This window comes from Passer domesticus, unplaced genomic scaffold (assembly GCF_036417665.1).
Source record: "Passer domesticus isolate bPasDom1 unplaced genomic scaffold, bPasDom1.hap1 HAP1_SCAFFOLD_63, whole genome shotgun sequence".
Lineage (NCBI taxonomy): Eukaryota > Metazoa > Chordata > Aves > Passeriformes > Passeridae > Passer > Passer domesticus.
In genome coordinates this window covers 286,557-300,200 of record NW_026990166.1, presented here as the reverse complement: position 1 = coordinate 300,200, position 13,644 = coordinate 286,557, and the positions used below count along the sequence as shown (strand labels likewise).

Genomic DNA, 13,644 nt, shown 5'->3' with positions numbered 1-13,644 from the left:
TGGCTGCGAGACTTTCTGCACTGCTGCCTGGAGAGGGACGAGGACAGGCGCTGGTCTGCCCAGGAACTTCTGCAGGTAAAAGGCAAAGCGGCTGCAGGTCCTGGATGTGGAGAGAGAGGTGCACAGAATGCCCTCCTTTCTGTATCTTTCTGGTAGCCAGAGAAAGCCTGCTTCAGCCTGTGGGGAAAGTAGAAGTTCATTGCTTCTTTTTCTCTTTGGGCAGCATCCGTTTGTAACATCAGCCAAGCCAGCCTCCTCCCTGACACCTCTGATCATGGCCACGCAGCAGTTCATGGCCAACAGGAGATACTAGCCCTGGAAGAGGCCTTTGTTGTTGTTTGTTGTTTGAAGTTTGTAGTTTGTAGTTTATAGCTCGTAGTTTGTAGTTTGTTATGAGTGATAGTCAGAATAAATACTATAATAAATAAATAAACCCTTCGTGTTGGAAGCTTCCTTTTGTTCTCACCCTGTGAATAAGCTCTAAATTTGCTTCTGAATGGTCAGGTGTTTCTGCTATGTGGGAAGACCCATGGATGGGGTTTGTGGCACGGTTTGTGAGCGAAGATCCTTTTCCTTCCTCGCCTCCAGGCCACAGCCTCTTGTGGAGATACAGGCTTGCAGCTGTGACTAGAGGAGCAGAGCAGGGCAGAATGGAGCAGAGCAGTGGTGTCACTGCTGGGGATGCTGCTGTGCCTGTGGTTGTGTTGCAGCTCTTGGGAAAGGTTGGGAGCGTCTGTGTTGCTGTGGGCAGAGGGGGAGGGAGCCGGGCTTCTCCACAGGCTCAGGTGCAGGTGAGTGTCCAGTGGGAAGACAAGTTCTGCCACGGGAACTGATGCCAACACAAGGGAGTACTACACATACTTGCCTTGGTGGAGTAATTTCATGCTTTGCTCCGAGGAGCTGGCATGAAGTCTGAAAATTTGCTGAATGTGGTAAAAAGATACAGCTTTGGCGATTTGAACAAAAATAGGGTGTTTATTTAAAGAGGAAAAACAAAAAGGGAGGTAAGGAAAAAGAAGAAAGGAAAGAAAGAAAAAAGGATAAAGTCCCAAGCCCAAGGATTGAGGAAATCTCTAGCTGAACTGGCCTCTGGCCCCAAGGCCAGAACCCAAGGGCATTGCAGTGAATGCACTTAGTCTGCCCTCAAATCTGGAAAAAGGTCTCTAAAAAGAGATATTGATTGAAATCTGCAGTGTGGGATCCCCTGCTGTAGCTAAGTCACAGTCCCAGGAACAGTAAAAGACAGCAAAGACAGCTCTTCAGGCCAGGCTGCCCCTTTGATGTTCTCGGTCCCCTCAGTCTGTACTTGCAGTTCTGCCCCCATAGTCTCTGGTGATTGGTGCTAGTAGATGATGAGGTAAGATCTTCTTTCCCAGAGTGTGCTGTCACTGGGGTGGGATGATCTCTCTGAGGTTTTTGATGGGAAGCTCTCTCATTAGTATGCACCATTGCTGTGGCATCAAGTTACCAGTTCAACCTGGAGTGGGTTAGAAATTGTCTGTAAAATGCTGCATGCTGTTGGTGAGAGGAAACTGCACTGGGACCTTTGAAAGTATAAGGCTACTAAAAAGAGATAATTAAATTTACAAATAATGTAATTAGGTTAAGAACAAAGGATTATAAAAATAATATAGTTCTTATTTTGCTACCTATTTTAACAGGACTGTTAAACATTCAGTTGGGATCTACTGAATAGCTAGTATAACTTGATAATGATTTTATATTATTTACTTCATTAATTTGAACACTTTTATTTGATCAAACTAGTAACTTTAAACAGTTATAAATGCAAAAGCTAATTAACAGTTACAAATATAAACCAGTCACAAATGCAAAAGCCATGTAAGGGATTTTATAAATGACAGTTCCTCCCTCTTTCTCTTATGTTAGTCGTTGGCTTTTGCATTTACATAAATGTAAAAGTTCTTTGTTGATAGCGTTTAATTGTTTAAAATTAATCTAAACTTGCTGGGCCTTTTTACCCGTTTTCCTATCGCTTTTGATTGGATTGAGATTTATGATTTTCTTGACAGTAGGCATAGAATGTTGTCTCGTTTGAAGATTTTGAATAGCGAACATGCTTTGTACTACTGAGGTAATTAGATGAATGAAACATGGGATTAAGCAGGGGAGAAAGAGAAGGCTAACTAAGGAAACTCCAAAAATAATTAAGGCTTTCTTCCACCACTCCCCAGAGAACATGTTTTTCCACTATTCAGGTGTAGTGAGGGAAAACCGGACTGGAACATGTGTAAGCTTTCTGATGTTTTGGGTAATTTTAGTAATAGTTTCACCATGGTCATCAATATGCAGGCAACAGTCTGACGTGTTGAAATTGCCGCATATTCCACCCTCTTTGGCTAATAAATAATCTAGGGCTAAAGAGTTTTGATATACAGCTGTTTTCATTTGCTTCTGTTGGGCGTTGAAAAAATCAATTGCACTCTTGGCCTGATTAGATATGACTTGAATCAGGGCTTGTAGTCCAATAATGCGATTTAGCATGTAAATGGGAGTTTGATAGCCCCAGCTCCCATCCTGAGCCCAAGTGGCAGGTCCGTAAGTTTCTAAAATTCTCTCTGGTGGCCCACTCTTCCTCGCCCCATTGTTGCATTCCCCCTATTTCATATCTTTTTTGTCTCTTTAATTTATCATCTAGGGGAACTCCTAGCTGGTTTCCAGCTGCTTCTGATAGTAGAAAGGGGCTAGGTCGTATTGCTCCTAAGGTACAATTGCCACACCAGTGAGAAGGGAGTTTAGAATATGCTCTTTGCCCACAATTCCAGTATAAACCGTGGGGGGCCTCCCAAAAATGTGAAGGAGTGATGAAAGTGGAGGTCCAATACTTAGAAACTTGGGGTAATACTGAATAAAGGCTGGCTTTTAGGGTCCCAGCACTGATAAAGTTGTTCATTGGGATGTAATATGCAGTTCTTGTTTCTGATTTTCTTCTTTGACTAAAAGGTATTGGTTCGTTCAGTATCCACCGCATCTTGTGATCCTCAGTTAATAAATATCTTTTACAGGTAGTTTCTACAACTTCCTCAGTGTACCTTTTTCCTTTTCTCCAGATACATTCTTCTCCAAGAACTGTGTCCCTCAATAGCCAATTGTCTTGATCTCTTGGAGTTTGGGAGGGGAAATAATTTAGTTTAAGTCATTTGAGGGGTCCAGTACTGACTCCTTGCTGAGGCCAGGCTTCTGATTTGAAGGTGCCTCCACAAACCCAACAATTGGTTATATTTTGATTTTTACTAATTTGTTCTGCTAAAACAATAAATAAGTTTTTATTGGTAGCTAGTGGATTGTCCTCTTTTTGTTTCTCCCTTTCAGTTATTAGAACTTCTCGAACCAAATCAACTTCACAAGCTTTTTTCTTTTTTAAAAAAAATCTTCCTTTTAGGCTATATAATTAAAATTGACATATAGCCAATTCTCTTGATCAGGACATTCTCCATTCCTTTTCTGGTTTGCATTTCCAATATTTCTACCAATCCACTGATTTTTGCCTGATTGTCAGTATCTACTCAGTGTCATCATATTATAACAAAAGGGATTTACAAAAGTATGTGCCTGGAATGAGTGTTTTATGAGGTAGGAGTTCCCTTTGGTCAGGTACACTGTATGTTAGCATTGGTGGCAGCAGACGCAGGCTCTGACAAGGGCGATCTACAGGATCCAGAGGGAGAGTATGAGGAGTAGGGCGCACCTTCCCTTCCCTCGCTCAGGGGTCAGTGGGAAGATTGAAGTGCCGTGGTACTCTCTGATAGGTGGTGCAGACCTTTCAAGCTCTCTGGTTTTTCTCCTGGGTTCGAACCCCTTGGTTGTCATGGGAGTGTACCTGGATGCAGGAAGGGACCTAAGTGCAGGAAAGTCCTTCCTCGAACTGGCCTTGGTTCTATTCATGTTGTTTCTCCTAAGGAAATTAAAAAAAAAAAAAAAAAAAGACGTAGTTATTGAGAGGAAAGGTCATTTCTCAGGGAAATGATACTCTTCACTGGTGGAGAAATGGAATTGAAAATTTGTAATAACTTGTTAAATAGTAACTACAACATCCATTAGATTCTTTTCTGTAAAACAGTGAGAGAATAACAATTGATATAATAATTTCAGGGATAACACTGGGGAGGACTGTTGTAGACAGTAGTTCATGGAGGTTTCTCATTATCTTGCGGTGGTGTTACTGGACCTTTTACCCGACTGACGGAAGTGCACCCTTTTTCCTGTGTTTGGATGGCTGTCTCTGTGGTCAATTGAACTTGGAAAGGACCTTCCCCCGATGGAGTCAGGGATTGTTCCTTCCAGCATTTAATAAGTACCTAGTCTCCGGGGCAGATCTTATGTAAATAGAAGTCTAAAGGAACGTTCTGGGGTACAAGACCTCTCTGCATTAAGTCTTTTAGATTCTGGGCAATCATTTGAATATACCTTTGCACATTTCTATTTCCTCACTCTTTGGCAGTTACTTGATGCGGGGTGGCTAAATAGGGAAGCCTGTATAACATTTCATATGGGGAACAACCTAAGTCAGCTCTGGGTTGGCTCTGGATTCTGAGAAGGGCAAGGGGTAGGCACTTTATCCAAGTCCACTTCATTTCTAACATCAGTTTGGTCCGGGTTGTTCTAATAGTCTGATTCATGCGTTCTACCCTTCCCGAACTTTGAAGGTGCCAGGGGTATGTAATTTCCAAGTTATTCCAAATTGTTGAGCCAATTGTTGCAATACTAATGATGTAAAATGGGTACTTTGGTCTGAATCAATGTTATTTATAATTCCATATCTTGGGACTGTCTATTCTAGGATTACCTTACTTATTGTTTGAGCAGTGGCATTAACAGTTGGAAATGCTTCAACCCCATTGGTAAGGTGATCTACAATCACTAAGAAATACTTCCATCTTTGGACATGGGGCATTTCTGTGAAATCAAATTGAATACTTTGGAAGGGTCTAATTGCAATTTCAATTCTTCCAGGTCTCGTTCTCCTCATTAATTTTCTGTTGACTTTTTGGCAAATTATCCAACCTATGGTAATTTGATTAGCTAATTCATCAATTCCCCGACATCCAAAATTTTGAAGAAAGTGACCTGCTAAAGCTTTAGATCCCCAGTGCGTGGATTGGTGGAAGTTCTGTAAAATTTCTCGAGTGAGCTCTTTATTTAACATTTGGTGGCCATCAGGAAGATGCCACCGTCCCTCAGAATCTTCCTTTCCACCTAGTGATATGAGTTTCTGTTTTTCACTGTCTTTAAAAATAGGGATGGGAAGAGTGTTGTCCAGTGTACTCTCGGGTGTGTGTCTCTTGGATAAAATCTGTATACCTTTACTTCCCCCTCAAAAGCAGCCTCCTTTGCAGCATGGTCTGCTAGGATGTTTCCTCTAGTTTCTCCAGAGATCCCTTTTGATGACCTGGAACACGTACCATTGTAATTTCTTTCGGTAACTTAAGTGCCTCTAAAATTTTTAATATAAGTTCTTTGTGTAAAACGTCTTTGCCCTTAGATGTGGGAAACCCTCTTTCAGCCCAGCTTTTCCCGAATGTGTGGACTACTCCATATGCATATTTAGAGTCAGTATAAATGGTTCCAATACCTCCATCTAGTCTGTACAATGCTTTTTCCAAAGCATCTGATTCACATACCTGGGTAGACCAGGAAGGTGGTAGTTTTCCTTTTCTGTCATGTACAGTTCTTTTCCATCTCTGGTGGAGTATCCAGAGGACCTCTTTCCATTTACAACTCTAGATGATCGGTCAATGAACAGGATTTCTCCTTCATCTAATGGGCTCTCTTGGAGGTCTTCTTGAATTTTTGTTTGCAGGTTTATAAAAACTATGCAGTTGTGCATGAGATCTTGTTTTTGGGGATTCCACATAGGAACTGTGCGGGATTGGTGTGGGTGGTTGTTTTCAGGGTTACATTTGTGGAATGGATGAGGGTGCTCCCATATTGTGTAATATGAGAGTCTGTTAGCCATTCGGCTGCTCGTTGTTTAAGAATGGTTTGGATGGAGTGTGGTGTGTATTCTATCAGATTTCTCTCAAATGTAAGTTTTTGGCTGGCTGTTACTAGGGTGGCTGCTGCAGCGATTGATCGGATGCATGCTTGCCATCCTTGGGACAGAGGGACCAACAATATGGACAAGTAGGCTACAGGTTTATGGAATCCTGACCACTCTTGGGCCAAGACCCCATAAGTAATTCCTATATAGGTTTAATGTATAGGTGAAAATCTTCTTCTAGTGAAGGAAGAAAGAGAACTGGGGTCTGAATCATCTTTTGCTTTAAATTTTCTAAGTTTTTATTATCCTCTTGGGTCCAATTAATAGGTTCTGATGTAGTTAATTTTTCATATAAAATTGTGATACTTTGTGTGTATTCATCAATCCATATTCTACAATACCTCCTTAAGCCTAATAATTGTCTAACCTCGCTCTTTTTTTGTGGAGGTTGTAAATTTAAAATTCCTTCTATCCTTTCAGTACTCAATTTTCTGGTACCATGACCAATTACATGTCCAAAATATTTAACTTTGGTTTATCAAATTGTAATTTGGATTTAGATACTCTTAGTCCATTCTCTCCTAGAAGGTTCAGTAATTGATTGGTGCCTAATTTTACAGTGGGTTCTTGCTCTCTGGAGAGTAGTATGTCATCTACATACTGTGATACTTGTATTCCTGAGGGTGGAGAAAAGGAAATGAACAGGCTCTACAAGACCTGACTGAAGAGTGTGGGAGACTCCATGTACCCTTGCAGCCGCCAGGTCCAGGTGAGCTGCTGTTTCCTTCCAGTGTCTGGATCTTCCCAGGTGAAGGCAAACAGGTGTCTAGAAGGAGAATCTACAGGGCATGACCAAAATGCATCCTTCAGGTCAGTTACTGAGAACCAAGAGTGCGTAGGTGATAACTTAACAAGGTGTAAGGGTTTTGTACTAACAGGCACACAGCTTGCACTCTTTTATTTACTTCACGTAGGTCTTGAAGTAGCCTGTAGTTATTGTCAGGCTTTTTAATAGCAAGAATGGGGTGTTGTATGTGGAAGTACATGGCTCTAGTATGTTATCATGTCACAGTTGGGTTATTATGGGTTTTAGCCCATACCTTTTTGGTCTTTGTAAGGGGGTGCTGGGGTACTTTTCTGGTTTAATGTCTGGAAGGAGATTCATTACAATGGGTGTAAAGTTCATTTTATCCCAGTTACCTGGTCGGGCCTACACTGTAGGATTAATCAGTTGTTCATCTTGTGTGGATAAAGTAAACAATTTGACCTTCATCCTTCCTTCTTGTGGAACTACTCCAACTTTCAAAGGTATCTGGAGATCCCGAGCAAGTAAGTTGTTACCTGCTGGAGGCAGAAAAACAAATCTCCCTTTCTGGTTAGTCCGTTACCCTTTATAGTGACATTCTTAATGATGGGAATGGGAAAGGATTCCCCTTTAACAGCACAAATATTGAAAGTGTCTTTGCTTATGGCACATGCATTTGGTTTTTCAATTACACAAGTTGTCTCTGCTCCTGTGTCTACTAATAATTCCATTAATTGTTCTAGGAGTCCTATCCTTGATTTTATCAAGGGCTCTTGAAGATGGATTTTGTGCCCCAAGAAGAAAAGCTCCTGACCCCTTCAATTCTCTGAGGGCTGATTGTCCACTCGGAGAATCTCTTAAGTCCCTCAATGTCTTAAAACAGCAGGATTGCATATGGTCTTCTTTCTTACAATAAAAGCAAATAGGTTTCTTTAATTTAATATTCTCCCCATCCTGCCTAATTGGTTTAGGAATTTGGACAGCAGCCATCATCTTAGCTTTAGTCTTCATTTTCTCTTCATTTCACCTGGCATAAACTTCTTGTGCTTCAGCTAATAACTCATCTAAACTTCTTTCTGGCCATGCATCTAATTTCTCTAATTTCCGTTTTATGTCAGGCCAAGAATGTAACACAAAGTGGACCTAGAACATTGTCTTCCCTCCTTCACTATCTAAATCTCTTTCTAAATATAATTGGATGTTATTACTTAAGCGAATTATACAGTCAGTTGGGCTCTCATCTTTTTCTTGTTCGCTACCAAAGGCTTTCTTCATGTTATTAACTCTGGGGACTGCCTCTTTTATTCCCCTTAAAATTCGGGTTCTGTATTCTGCTATACTTTTTCTTCCCTCATCTGAGTTAGGGTTCCATTCTGGATCTGTTAATGGTAATTTCTTCTCTCCAGTTGGTCCTAAATTATGTTCTCTGTACAATATATTGATCCCTGCAGTCTAAATAACTTTTCTCTTCTCTGGAGAGAAAAGGTTTGCATGATTGAATTTAATTCTCCCCAAGGGTAAATCCTAGGCCCTAAGAATTGGTCAAATTGTTCTGACAAACCTACTGGGTCACTGAATGATATCTCCATTTCCTTTCTAAAATGCCTCACTTCTGAAGAGGTGAGGGGTGCATTTCCATATCCTATTCTACCTTGTGCACCCCCCATTGGGACCTCTCTGAGGGGTGGCACCTTTGTTTTATCTTTACTGCTGGAGCAGGAGGAACATTTTTGTACTGCCAGGGTTCTTCTTCGAGTGAAGAAGGCTGGACCTTCTTGATTGGATGGAACTTCCTGCATGGCTGAATTTGTAGTTTGCCTGGAGGAGGATGATAGATTATATGTTTCTTCTGATGTCCACCTCTACTTCAACTTCTTCAGCCCTCTCAGTTACATGACTCGTTGAAGCCTCCAATGACTCACCTGCAGTTGCAGCTGGTTCGTTAGGAGGTGCAGTAGCGGGGAGGAAATTTAATAGGACCCACCTTGGCTGATTGGTTTTCCTTGTTGTGTCTTTATCATTGATCGTTACAGAGAGAATTTGGTTTGTTTTATCTGTTTCTACTTCGTTTTTGATGTTCCAATATTTAAACCAGACCTCCACATATTGCAATTCAATTGTGTCTGCAGTTAATTTATTTTGGACATAATTGTAAAGTACTTTGCAAATCTGCATCCCGGTACACCCATGCTTCGGCCAGCGAAGACCTTGTTTTAATTTCTTCTTTGGCCATTCAAACATGCAATGCACAATCTTCAGCTGTGGGTCTTTATAAGCTGATGTCCTTCCCATTCTTTTAACATGGTTCCCAAGGGATTCTCAGGGAAGATTCTGTATTTCTGTAATTGCTTGTTGTTCTTCCTATGCTTTTGTCCCATTCTGATATTATGGGGGGAAAATAAATTAATAAATATTTAATTAACCAAGGTGAGTATAATGATTTGAATAGAGATGCTGTATTACAATGTTGAAAAAAAAGAAACCTTGGGAATTAAAAAGAAATGAAAACTAAACCACTCAATATGGCTGTTGTCCATCTGTGGGAAAAGGTATGATCCCTCCCTGTGGGTATGATCCTGTGTGGGTGGATCATTGGGCCTTTCCAAAAGACAAATTAGAAGCACTCCACGCCCTAGTGTGAGAACAATTATTAAAAGGACACATTGTACCATCAACTAGTCCCTGACCCCTGTCTTTTTATAAAAATCCTGGCAAAGACAGATGGAGGTTATTACAAGACTTTTGGAAAGTAAATGATGTTTTAGAAGACATGGGCCCCTTGCGACCAGGCCTCTCCTCACCTTCTGTGCTTCCCAGGGACTGGCAGCTCACAATCCTTGATACCAAAGACTTTATTCAACATCCCTCTCTGTCCTGCACTCCCAAATTCACATTTTCGATACCAATCATCAACTGTCAAGAACCCTTTAAAAGATATCATTAGGTCACATTGCCACAGGGAATGAAAACTTCCCCTGTTTTATGTCAAATGTTTGTGGCTGGGATTCTATCTCCAATCAGGAAAGCCTTCCCTGAAGCTATAATTCTACATTGCATGGACGACATTTTAATTTGCTCCCAAGACAAGACTTACCTTAACACAGCGATCAGAAAGACTATGACAGCAGTTAAGATGCAGGTTTTGATATGGCTCCTGAAAAACCCAGTACACCTCCCCATGGAAATACCTTGGATTCCTAATCAGTCAGCCAGCCATTACTCCCCAAAGTGTCTCCATCAAAGATAACGCTCAAATGCTAAGGGATATACAACAGTTGTGTGGCTCCATCACCTGGATCCGACCACTGCTTGGACTCACGAGAGAAGAGCTGTGCCCTTTGTTCAGCCTACTGAAGGGGAGCCATGACCTGACTTCCCAGCGCATCTTAACTCCCGATGCCCACGACGCGCTGCGAAAGGTAGCACCTGCTATCTCATCTCGAAAAGCACACCGCGTTGACCGCTCTCTAACCTCCCAGTTTGCTATTCTTGGTAAATCCCCACATTTCCAGGCACTGCTTTTTCAGTGGGACCCGTCTTCTACAGAAAAATTGTTAATTATAGAATAGGTATTTTTGCCACACCAAAAAAAACTATTACAATCCCTCAAGAGCTTTTAGCTCAATTAATCATTAAAGGCCGGAACCGCCTCCGAACCCCTGCAGCGTGTGACCCAACATACATTTATCTAGAATTTCAGCTACAGAAAATGGAATCCCTATTACAGACAAATTAACACCTTCAGTTTGCTTTAGACAGCTATCCTGGACAAGTCTCTATTCATTATCCAAAACACAAGCTACTAAAACAAATATTCCATCTAGTCCCAAATTCTCTAAAAGGTAAGGTTCCTCTTAAAGCCCTCACAGTTTTTACAGATGGCTCTGGAAAATCACACAAATCGGTTATCACTTGGAAGGATCCAAACACTCAGAAGTGGGAGTCGGATGTTCAAGTCATTGAAGGAACCCCCCAAATTCCTGAGTTGGCTGCTGATGTCAGAGCATTAAAAAAATTCCTTTTAATCTAGATTAACAACCTTTTAATCTAGTAACTGATTTGGCCTATATTACCAGGACAGCTAAAAGGACAGAACACTCCATGCTAAAAGAAGTGTCTAATCAACAATTATTTGGCTTGCTCTGCAAGTTGGTATGGCTTGTCTCCCACTGGGGAATCAGAAGGCAGATCTTCTAGCTGTGACTGGTAACACCAATCACAGTCCCATGTACTGGGAAAGGTGCAGCAGATGCTGCCCAAGGCTTCGTTGTGCTGCTGCCCTAAAATAAGGAATTCTGGAGCATAACGTTGACCCAAAAAAGCAGCAGCACCACCAAAATGGGTTTTGACTCTCTACAAATCGGTTTCTCAAGGGCTGGCACCCTCAGATTCCTATCAGACCTTTCATTCCCCACTGCTTGCTAACATCAGCCATCTGGGCTGCCTTCATGGAGATGCTGCCAAATTTTAGAGATCTTTTGTAGCACCCCAGCGTATCCCCAAGAAGGAGCTGCCACTGCTATGGTACCTTTAATACTTTCCTTACCAGCAAAGAGCAATTTGCTTCACAGAGACAGACAGAGAGAGGGAGAGAGAGAGATTATTTTGGGTAGCAGAAAATGGGTAATCACGTGTCTTCACTAGTGTGACTGAATGTAAAAGCCATGCCCTAGACATGTGGGGAGGAAAACCAGAGATAAATAGATGTTAGGCAGAGAGGTAGAAATAATACATGAGGAACTAGAGATAGGCACGTATTTATCCCACCCCCTTAGGGCTGTAGGAAAGGGGAGTATTTTCCTCCAAGTGCTGGGTTGGCAGCCTGCCGCAGCCCACTGCCATATCCAGCCCTTTTCTCAGCTCTTCTGGGTTTGGAAGAATTTGCTTAGGCCAATAGATTTTTGGGGTGGACGCTGCGAATTCCAACTTTCTGAGAGGAAGGAAGCACTGATAAGGATTCTTTGATTTCCAGACTGCGGGCAAACGGAAGAGGAGGAAAAGCCCTCCCAGGAAGGAGACTGGGGAGACCGGGAAGAGAAGCCGCAAGCGGGCTGGCAGCGCGGAGTGTCCCTGCTGCCAACCGCGCCAGCCGCCCCAGCCGGCGGGAGGCCCCTTTCCGTGCGGGCAGTGCCAACGGTGCGCAAGCTCCTCCTCCTTCTGCTCCCAGCTGCCCCTTTGGCCTAAAGCATGCTGACCCTTTCCAAAGGCACCACAGGGCAAGCTGAGGCCACTTGCAGGATCGCCCCGGGCAGCCCTGCTCAAGCTGATCCAATTAAACCTTGGATGAAGCAAAAGGAGGAAGACATTTCAAGGAATTGAAACCAGAAAGATCAGACTCATGGTGCTGATCAATTTATAAATGTGTCACAGCCTGAAAAGATGGAAATTCATCCAAAAAGGGAGATCTCAGCGCTTGGCTTAATGGTGTGTATGAAGTTAACAATGCATGGTTTGTTTCCTGTCTTCCAGGGAGTTTGAAACCATCAAGGAAAGGAACAAGCACAGGAGAAGACATCGCCCACGCAAGGATGCACAGCCTCTCCCCAAGAAGAAAAGGCCAAATTAGCCCTGCATTTGCCCCAGGCTAGCAAGAGTTAGGCGTCAAGAGGACTAGATAGAAATAAGATTGTTTTTCAAGTTTTTAGGATTCTTTGTTCTTCTATTAGTTTACATGATAGGAATCTCTCTGTTTATTAGTTAAGATACAAGAGTAATATTAAAGATGTATTAGTAGTGTTAGATTTAGCAGTAAATGTAAAAGTTTTGGTGTTTGCTATGCTTCATCTTTTCAAATTTTATCTTTGTTGAGACACGATCCGTCTTTACCATTAAACCAAAGTTTGTTCCATTTTGCCTTCTTGTCTGTATGAAATCCCTGAGGCAGTGTTCGTTACATTTCCTTGGTGTTGCACACACGGCATTTGCCCTGAGAGAGCAATGGGGGCACATGAGTCCCCCCAGGCCCAGCCCCTGGCTCAGCTGGCAGCACTTCCAGAGGCGTGTCCCCATTACTGCCAATGAAATCCTGGTGGAGCTTCCTCCTTTGAGTCCTGAACATCTCAGCTGGGAGTGGCTGGGGAGACTTTGCTGAATTCAATGCATTGGATCTAAAGGGGTCCTCTTGTCTCACCGTACTTGCTGGGATAAAAGTAGTGGGTTGAGGCCTTTTTGTTGCCCAGCAACATAACTTTGTTTCATTTTGGGGGACAGATGGACTTGAGCACCTTGGAGGACTTTTCTAACCTCTCTGATTCTAGAAAAGAAATATCCACATGCACCACAAAGACACCAGGAGTTCAGATTCAGTTTCTCTTTAAAGGACCAGGCTCTGAGCCTCCAGTCATGTCCTTAGCTAAAGCAGAGTGGCTGTGAACCTGATCCTCTCCCTTCTCACAGCTTTGGTATTTGTGCCAAAGAAGAATCCAAGTCACTCTTTTACTGAGCCCAGCAAATGGCTCTGCCTAGCAAGGCTTTGGCAGCAGGGGCTGTGGGATGGCGAGGGGGCGAAGCCGGGGGGAATGGCCAGGCTGCTTCTGGGAAGCGACCAAAGCTTGCCCTTGCCTGCTGGAGCCAGTGCAGGTGGGATCTGGAGCCTACAAAGTATCTGCCTTGCAGTGGGCCTCGTTCCAGATGTTTTCCCAGCAGGTGGCTGGTGTGGGTGTAACATGCAGGCTGGGAAGGAAGCAAGATTTGCTTTTGCTTAAACCTTAGGCAGGAAAGCAGTACAAGTGGCTGGGTTTTGTCATATCTGGCACCTAAGTATTCCAACAAAGGTGAAGGCCATTAGTGTGGAAAAGAAATTCTCTTGGTGTTCCTTCCTTAGAAGAATGCCAGAGTA

General features: G+C 42.7%; 1 long non-coding RNA gene across 9 annotated transcripts; it reads right to left on the bottom strand.

Annotated features, from left to right (window-relative positions):
- Positions 1–955: 955 nt before the first annotated feature.
- LOC135293021 (uncharacterized) lies at positions 956–11,802 on the bottom strand. 9 transcript variants are annotated; one of them, XR_010355172.1, is made up of 6 exons: positions 7,202–11,797; positions 6,719–6,840; positions 5,643–5,741; positions 5,323–5,410; positions 3,710–3,916; positions 956–1,477 (listed from the first exon to the last, which is right to left on the bottom strand). It is a non-coding gene; the product is annotated as an uncharacterized LOC135293021 (long non-coding RNA). The 9 variants fall into 9 exon arrangements; XR_010355167.1 differs by having other exon boundaries at positions 5,323–6,840; positions 7,202–7,345; positions 8,372–11,802; XR_010355171.1 differs by having other exon boundaries at positions 5,323–6,840; positions 7,202–7,345; positions 8,498–11,802.
- Positions 11,803–13,644: the final 1,842 nt, after the last annotated feature.